This window comes from Pholcus phalangioides, unplaced genomic scaffold (assembly GCF_987345545.1).
Source record: "Pholcus phalangioides strain wild (caught in Gottingen) unplaced genomic scaffold, Ppha-v1.0 ptg000009l_1, whole genome shotgun sequence".
NCBI lineage: Eukaryota > Metazoa > Arthropoda > Arachnida > Araneae > Pholcidae > Pholcus > Pholcus phalangioides.
In genome coordinates, this window is record NW_028301602.1 from 14,137,143 (window position 1) to 14,147,010 (window position 9,868).

A 9,868-nucleotide genomic window follows, 5' to 3' on the forward strand; every position below is an offset into this window, starting at 1 on the left:
CTTATCTTGCATTTGACAATTGTTTTGTCGCTAATTTGTGATATCCCATATGGATCCCGATTTTCTATTTTCCACATTGTTATGAGGGAAATATGGCCAACCTAGGTACTAATTGTGTTGATCATTTGATCATTTTTGTCGCACCACGGTCATTTTCTTCACACGAGGGCTAATTAGACCGGAACCTACAATTTATTGCCGATTCCGAATGGCAGCCTTTTTTCATACTCACCCAGAGGTTGGTGCGCTAACTCCTTGACGTGGGACTCCCCGCTGTAGCAATCTTTTACTAATTGAGTTGTGGGTATTGATACTTTTCTACCAGAACACCTTCGCCGGGACGTAGTTTGCCCATCACCAGTGTAAGAGATGCGAATTTTCTTTTTCCGCATAAACTATTGACAGTGCTAATCCCGTTCAACTTGCGTTCAAGAACTCACCGATTATTTTTCAGTTCCGAATTCAATTATATTACGTCGATTCCTACAAAGGTGCTCTTCTTCTCCCGACAAGAAAGAATCTCGGTGCTCCCAACTCGGAAAAAAGGTTGAAGACCCCGACGCTACGGACATGAAGTGTCGGACCCGGTAACTGTCAGCTTTAGGAATAGGTTGGTGCGCGGCTTCCTCTTTTGATGGATTCCGTCATGTCTTTGGTCATGATCACTCGCTCGCCCACCGAATGGAAAAAAAAAAAAAAAACCACTTGAAACACTACATTGAACAGGAAGAGATCAAGAAGAAGTCTTCAAGAAAAAAAAACACGAAGAGAAAAAAAAAATGGGGGAAGGACCCTTTGAGCAATGAGGAAACGACTTCTTATGGATCCCAAAGGCCTTTTCTTACCTTTTTCTTTTCAGGTAGCAAACAAGAATTTCTACTTTTTATTATTATTATTATTTTCTATTTCTTTAGGGACGCAGTTAATGCAACGATCTGTTGTTGTTATCACTATTATTATTATTATATTTTTTTTATTCTTCTTATCCTTCCCATGGTCAGAAAGAAAAAAAAAACCCTAAACCAAGGGCCCCATCATCATCGCCATTAGAAAAAAAGTAGAAAAGAAGAGAGAGATTAAGTTCTGGAGCTGACCCAAGAAGCGTGGCTGGCCTGTTCCTGATTGCTGTTAAGCCGTTCACGACCTTCTCTTTTTGATTCTCGAGGGAGAACAGATTGGCTTTTCTTTTTTGTATTGACCAACTTATTAAATTACTATTCTTCAACCCCACCTGTCGGTCTCATAAAAGAAAGTTAGTAGAGTCCGCGAGAGGAAACCAGGGCCGCCCTTACCAGGAGCCCCGGTGCGAAAATATTAGCGTTTGCCAGAGCGGTTTTGATAATTTTTGGGCTCCCCTTAGCTCCCGAATTTTATGTATTCGTATTCTGTGGGAGAGAGAGGAGCCGAAAATTCAGAAAAATTAAAATCATGGAAATTCAGAGCAAATGCAAGAAATGATTCCAGCGTTCCTATCAAAATTCAGAATAAATGAAAGACATACTTTCAGGATTGATGAAAATTCAGAATAAGTGAAAGAAATAATTCCAGAAATTAATGAAAATTTTGAATTCTGAAAATGAGATGAAAATTCTAGAATTCTGAAAATGATGAAAATTCTAGAATTCTGAAAATGATGAAAATTCTAGAATTCTGAAAATGATGAAAATTCTAGAATTCTGAAAATGATGAAAATTCTAGAATTCTGAAAATGATGAAAATTCTAGAATTCTGAAAATGATGAAAATTCCAGAATTCTGAAAATGATGAAAGTTCAGAAAACTCCAGAATTTTGAAAATGATGAAAGCAGAAAATTCTAGAATTTTGAAAATGATGGAAATTCAGAAAATTCTAGAATTCTGAAAATTATGGAAATTCAGAAAATTCTAGAATTCTGACAATGATGGAAAAAAAGTTCAGAAAATTCTAGAAATATTTCTCCCTGGAAAGCTGCAGAATTCCAGAATGCGAGCCTCCCGAAACGCAAAGCCCGGAGTGGTCTCACACCTCCTAAGGGGGGTTCTGGAAGTGACCAGTGCCATCTTAACGTATGGGACCACTCGTGCATGGCCCGGGGACTTTTCGCGAAGTAGGGATCCTCACGATAATGACATCTTTTTAAGATTTTCGAGATAAACATGTGTAAATTTGTAAGCAGTCATTTCTGGTCAGGTAGGGGGAGGACCTCAGAAAAATATCTTTGCCCGAGGACCCATGATGCATTTAAGACTATTCAAGAGGTAATTCAGATGTCCGAGTAAAAAACTGAGATTAGAATGAAACAGAGTGTGTCCAAGCAAAAGGTATCCAAAAGCATGGGATGAAAGAATCTCACATGTGCTTAGTGATCAAAGTGTTGCATTGTCTATAGAGAAGTGAGTTTTTATCCAAGTTTTGCATCGAGGTCGCGCACCTGCGCTACTCAGTACTTGTGGAACGATCATTCACAGAAACAAACTTAACGATGGTACACAACATATAAGAGGCACATTCTAACTTGTACCATTTTGTTTGAAGTTTCTTAGAAGCATGTTCATGAGATGCATGTGTGGTTTAGTATTAGTAGTAGTAGTAAGCAAGTAGACGTAAAAATAAGAGGTTCAGTGCGTGCTTAAGACCCCTGGACAATACAGAAGACGTCCCTTCCGAGCAGAATGAACCGCGACTTATCTTGAAATGATGGGAACTGCAGGTACAACAAGAGATCGTATGTGTTGGTTTAGCGGAAAGAGGGATTTGAATTTTTTTTTCCTCTGAGAGGAGGAGGAGGGAGTTAAAGAAACACACAAACAGAAATTTTTCCTGTAATTGTGGCACATCAAACCCCCATGTGTTTTGAACATCTCGCCTTAGAACAGTGGTAACAAACCTTTTTAGTAAGCCACAAACCTCAGTGAACTTCAATCCATATTGTCCAGTAAGCTTCATTAAAAAAAATTTTACACCTTCAAAGGACCAATATATCATGGTGTATTATCGAGATATGATCGAGCTTCCTTGCTCAACTCTTCAAGAAGTCTCAGCCAGTTTTTAGTTACCTCTGCGCTAAGATGATTTGTTTCGTTTATCAAACACGCCTCCAATGAGTTCCGGCTGAAGCACGGGTTGCTTAACCATTTCCAATTGGTCTGAAGCACCGAATCTAATCAGCCAGAAGTGGTGATGATTAAGAGTCTATTTACTCTTTCTAGTCTATTACAGTAGGGAAGTTTGGGAGGGGAAATATATATATATTACCCATCAATAACAGAGCTGTTGCATGGCCCGTGTGTTCTATTTCCCCCCCCCCTTTTTCCGGTAGAAACAAGATTAGTGTTTAATTGAGTAATCACGATTACTCAATTAAACACTGCTCTTGACCCAGTGTGTACATGATATTTCTCTCTGATGTCCACCCAGTGTTAAGCTCTATCAGAGTCTATTTTATATTTCTTCAGTCGCGGGTTCTTAACCTGTAGGCCACGAGCTGTACTTGGATCAAAGAGACTGCCGATGTATACGAAACATCTCAGAATACCCTGCCTTAAGCAATATTAGAAAAACTTACAACTTACAATCCTGCTATAAATATACGTGTTTCACCGAGTTTGAAAACCAATTTTTTGTTAAAGAATATTAATGAGATTAATTTTTTACTTAAACATATATAAAGATAGAATCATGGGGCGGGGGGGGGGGAGTGAGGTTTGCTTGTTGTTTCTGGGTCATTTGCTGAAAAAAAAAGTAAAAACCCTTGAATTGAGCGGTGGATTGATTCCCATAGGCAAATTGTTATCAATCCGTGATAACATTGAACATTGAAAAGGACTGGATATACTCGAACCCTGATAACAGCGGTGGTTGAAGAAAAACCAATGAATGAATAAGTATGCTCGGAACATTGCCTATGGCATAATATACAAAGGAGGTACGCAAAATTCCAACGCCTTCCTAGGGATACGCACGCTTTCTACACATTTCTAGTGCATTTCAAGGGATATTCAAGACTTACGTCCATATTTCTAAGGGTATGATAGGGACGTGCACAAGATCGATCTTTAGTGGGAGCCGAGTCTTCTGGGGGAAGGGGCAAATGGGAATCTTTTCCAGAGAAATTTTGAGTTACCGAGCTTCAAAAAGCATTTTAAATAGACAGAAATTGGTTAAGATAGTGTACAGGGTGATTCAAATTGTTTGCTTGTGTAACTATCTCTGCAGCTGTTGAGAAATTTGAATTCAAAAACAGGAAAAAAAGATGGGAAAGAACTGCATAAATGATGGAAATTAGCGTTCACCGTTAGTTCTTACTATTCTTTCCCAACTTCTCTTCGATTTTGGATTTAAATATCTCAGCGACTATTGCACTTTCCAACGCGAAACTTTTTTTCGTTGGCCTCAGAGGAAACATGGCAACAACCATCTAATTGGATTTTTTTAGCACGATGGGGACTGTATAAAAAGTTAATTCATTTATTTTTTTCATGAAAATGATCCCTCAAATAAATCACGACACTTTAAGCAACCGCATGTCATTTGAAAACTTTTCTTGTAAATGAAAGTATACTTCTAAAGTCAACGGTTGTAGACATAGTTCCATGGACAAGCAATTTGAATCAAATTGGAAAAAGGTATTTTCTCCCGATATTTCAATTTTTTTCACAAAAGGATTGGAAAATATTTTAAATTTTCGATTGTCTTAGAGGGAAGGGGGGGGGAGCATGAGCTTCCGATGGAAATCCCTGCTTACGCCTCTGAGTACGATGACCTTCTGCACATTTCCATCGGAACTCAAGCTTCCTAGAAATATCAATGAAACGCACGCGTCCTACGCATTTCAAGGGACGCACACTTCCAGCAGGGAGTACGCAACCCTCTCGCGCACGTCCAGATGGATAGTTGAAGCATGAAAAAAAAAAAATGGTAGGAACCACAGCCATATACACTAACAATGGAAAATAAACGTGAAGAACCACACACACATACGTGGCACCACAAATGCCACAACAACAAATGACAACTGATTAGAGACGTGATACACACACACACATACAATCAGTAAAGGTAGGTGTTTTATTATAAAACCCTCTTTTTTATTATTCCCACTGGCAAAGGTAGCAGCAGCCGCCCACGATACAATTTCGAAGCCTTAAGGTAGCACGTTGTCGTTATCTTAAGAGAATCCTGTTATTTACCTGGGGGAAAAGATACAGATGTGGGAGAAGAGAGACAACACATTCTCTCTCTTGAGTTCAGCACTGATATATACCTTATTCTTCCCACCCACCATTCTTAAGACTCTACTGCCAGCGATAATAATAAAAAAAAAAAGTCCCAGGTTGTCCCAGATAACAAAAGGTAAGACACAGAGGAGTAGCTGTCTTTTGGGAAAGGAAAAGGCGCAGTTGTCTTCTTTATTATTATTATTATTATCATCATTTCTCCCGCCCTCCTTAAAAAACCTCCAGATAAGACTGTTTGATCATGGTCTTGTGTCTTATCAGACGTCCGTGAGAAGAGTCACTCACTTTTAATAGAAACGTGGATGTGTTGTTGTTCCTTCCCCCCCCCCCCCTAAGCAGGTCCCGGACTGAGATGAGACATCGGAGGCTCATGTCGAAATCTCTTTTGTTGAAGGACATTACAGAGACATGGAAGAATTGTCTTACCTTTTATGCTGTATCAATATCAAGCATGTCTCTCTTCCTTTCGCGTATGATCAGGATCGAAGAAAAACTTGGAATTTTCACATTGCTAATTACTAGATCCCGGAAGTTTAGGCACTTAAAACTGTCAAAATAGGCAGGCAAAAAAGGCAATAAAAATGCTTAAAATCGGCACTAAAAAAGGCATTTATAATTTTTTGAAGGAAGAAATGAAAAATATGGTATTAAGGGTCCAAAAACTAGCTGAGAAAAAATTGATTGCACTATAAATTCGTCTACTGTTTTAATTATAGTTTACAATAACTGCATTATATATTATCCAAGTTGAATTGATTTCAAGTCGAAAATAAAATATTACTAGAACCTCAGGATTAGGCCGATTCCAGGGCCACCATTACCAGACTCGGAGTCGGTAGAGAAAATGATGTATGGGGGCTCCTTCTAAGTTCGGATAATTCTCGTTTATTAGTTGTTTTATTTGGAATAATCATCATCATTTCTATTGTTGAAACATAGCTACAGTCGAATCCCGTTATAACGAACTTCAAGAAACCGGAGAAATCACTTCGTTACAACGAAATTTCGTTATAAAGGAACTCCAGGTTTTTGCATTGTTCCCGTGTAAACTTATCTGGAGGGTTTGAAAAGTGTTCGCTAAAACGAGATTTTCGCTACATCTGTATTCGTTATAACGGAATTCGACTGTATTTTGTTCTTTTGTTGTAAAAAATGTAACTTTTATTTATAATGTATTACTACGTATGCGGGACTCCTTCGAGCGCGGGGCCTGTGTAGCCGCATCTGTCTCGCACTTCTGAGGGCCACTCTGGTCAATTTAATCGAATAATAAATATGCATGCAAAATACATGGTGCCATAGTTGTTTGCAGTGCATTTGTCGTGTAAAAAACAAAATCTGAAAAACTCGACGCCCCATTGCCCGACGGAAAAAAATATATACAAATTATGCAGATTATGACCTCTGAAATTCCCTAACAAACTTGAAACAATATTAGAAAATTTATAGCAGGAAAAGTTAAAAGAAAAGGCATTTTTACAAGAAAAGCTTGTAAATAGGCAAAAAAAGGCATTTATGGCATTTTTCCTGAACTTCCGGTCTCTAGTAATTACAATCACGTGAGACGATTTTAGTAATGCAGTGAAACCTCGATATAACGATACTCTGCGGACCAATAAAAAATGTAGCAGAGGGATTACCGTTATATCGAGTGTCGTTGTAGAGAGGTTTCACTGTAAATAGCATTTCGGAAAACGCTAAATATTCTCTTATTCCAGTGCAGGGGTTTCCATTAGAGCATTAACCTAAATAACTCTTAGTTATGAGCGTAAAATAAGGGGTACAAATAGCCAAGAAAATATGTCAACTATAAAAAACAACGAGTTAATTGTTTTGCTCATACAAACCTCACGAACCCATCACACCCCCTTCCGAAGGTTTCTTAAGGACCCCTGGTTATGAACCACTGCTCTAGCTAGTATATTGTAAGAAGTATTAAGAAATATAAAAGGTTTTCATTTTTTTCGCACCCACGTTCAAGGCGTTTGATATTTATAGTCTAGGAGAATGTGGTTGCGGTCAGCCGTATATTGTGACTTCCATACACTTGAGCGAGGTCCCTGGTCTATGATTTTTAGTGGGGCCACCAGCTGAAAACTTTCAGCCGGATACTTGAGCTAGCGTATTAAATTTTCTAGAAAAATTGCCATTTAAAAAAATGTTGAGGTCGATTCTCTCTCGGTTGCTGGAACCCTGTCAGGTTTGTTATTCCTTGCTTGGAAATATATATTACATCAGGCATATTCGACTTGCAGATTGCAAGCACCGTGGTGCTTATCGAAACACCCAAAAATGTTTGATGCTTGCCTCTTATTCAGTGCTTTTGAGTTCTTGATCGATCGGTACTTCAGTCAAATCATATCATTTGAGTTACAATCATTAAGTCTCATTATGATGAGCTCGGTCAAGTGCCTAGACTAGGGTTCTGACACGGATGTAAACGGTGCTTATGACTCGAAAGATTAAAAAAAAACCCTGAATTAAAATTCAGTCATGAATCACCCAAAATGAGGTTCGAAACAGTGTAAGCAGCATCGTGATTAAGCAATGTCAAAAAATAATCTTGTAACTCTACAAAAAATTGGGCTTGTTCATTAACGCATAATACTTAGTAACGTAGCCCAAGGTAACCTTTTTAAATCCCTGTGCGGCCACACCATTCGTTTCAATCACAATCCGGCATTGCATGTGCGTACAAGTCAAAGAAATCAGAAAGTAAATCCTGTTCGAGATGACGAATTCCAGTCACATTTATGCAGTATAAAACGAACTTTACCAAAAACCGTCAGTTTCGTACATCCATAAAACACAATTTAATCCTTAACACCCCTTAAAAAAAAGTCCACAGTCCAAGCATTTCAACAGAAATTTTTACATCATCACTATGATTAATAGCAGTTTTTCCTCGTAATCCCTCATTACAAATATTCCGATTTCAAAGAATCCCAGAGACAATTTAAAATTTCTTCTAGAATACATGTCTCGAAAAAAATTTCAGATTAAAAAAAGGAAACGTTATTCTTTTAGAGCAGAGGTTCTTAACCTTATTTGCCAATAAGACTAAGATGAGGCCCCTCCCCCCGTGCCGATATGATAACCCCTTGAATAATATTCGGCACATGATAATATAAAAATAATAATTTAATTGTTTTCTCCTCTATTCTTAAAGACCACCTGAAATTTCTCCGAGAAACCGCAGAGGGGTCCGTAGACCCCTGATTAAGATCCACTGCTGTAGGTAGACTAATCACAAAAAAGTATGGGAAAATCCTTTTATTTCTCCAACCGCATCATGTCACATTATCATCAGAGGTATCCAACAATATGACAGCGTTAAGATACCCTAAAGAAAAGAAATTTACAAAATTTACAAAATTCTTTTTTTCTTAAGAAATTCTTTTAGTATAAAAAATTTCAAAGTGAATAGAAATTTTCCCCATCATTATTGTAATTAATAACAATTTTTTCACATTATTCCTCACTATAAATATTCTTCTTTCTTTTAATGCCAGAGATATTTAAAAAATCTATCATTTCTAGAACTCAATTGCTTCAAAAAATTTCCAATTGAAAAACGAAAAGCTATTCCTTTAGAGGAGGGGTTCTTAAGATTTCAAGTAATTTTGTGTTGACAAGACGTAGGCGGGGGACCCACTATGCCGATAGGATTAAAGCCATGGACCCCTTCGCAGAATAATATTTGGCAAATAAAAACAATAGTCCAATTGTTTCTTCTTTCAATCTCACATACTGCCTGAAACCTCTGCAAGAAACCCCAAAGAGTCCGTGGACCCCTGGTTAAGAACCACTGCTTCAAGAAAACTATACCGCAAAAAAAAAAATAGGAAAAGTACTTTTTCATTTCCACACCTATATCATGTAACATGTCACGTTTACATACGAGATTTCCAATATCATAAGAGTATTCGCGATACCCTTAAGAGAAAAAAAATTTCTATAAAATTTTTTAGAAATTCAAAATATAGTAAAAATTCATTTAAAAAAAATTGGAAAAAAATTATCTTACCTTTCGGCCACACAGATGATGACGATACGGGAATAGAGAAGAGTTTTCGAATCACACACACACACAGCTTAACAGGTGTCTGTGTTATTTTATTTGAAGGGGAGACGTGAACAGGTGCCTCTCACACGCGCGCACCCCGAGCAGAGAGCGCCAAGATCAACGTTGTTGTTGTTGACGTCGCATGTGTCTTCACCGTTGAAAAGAAACCGACAACTGTGTGTGACCAAGGTTTGTACCGAAACCTGAAATTGACCACCGATCATCGACCACCAAACCCGACCTTCTCTCTCTCCGTATAAAACCATGAGCACGTTTCACAAAAGAGTTTCTCTGCTGCGGGCAAAAAGACGGAAGAGACGGAAGGGAAACCCAACTTGGCGGTTTTAGAAAATCCCGAAAACTCGCCAATCTCACTTTCTATAGCATTTTTACAATAGCCACCGCTCATAAAGAATCACGTTTGATCATTTTGATTCTTATGAGCGGTTGATTCTTATATCCCGAGATTTTTCTACGTTACTTGTTGTATAGTTACCTAGATGGTTTTTTTTTCCCAACTGCTCAGAGAGTATATTGAAATACAGTAGCTGCAGCTTATAAGAATTACGTTTGGTTTACCCATTT

At 38.0% G+C, this 9,868-nt stretch overlaps 1 protein-coding gene across 1 annotated transcript in view; it reads right to left on the reverse strand.

The window, feature by feature from the left end:
* Positions 1-9,591, reverse strand: part of LOC149081793 (uncharacterized) — an 87,865-nt gene extending 78,274 nt beyond the window's left edge. Inside the window, exon 1 of the mRNA XM_089235563.1 lies at positions 9,245-9,591. The gene's annotated coding sequence lies outside the window, so the exon portion shown is untranslated. The remainder of the gene's footprint in view (positions 1-9,244) is intronic.
* Between the last annotated feature and the right edge of the window lie 277 nt (positions 9,592-9,868).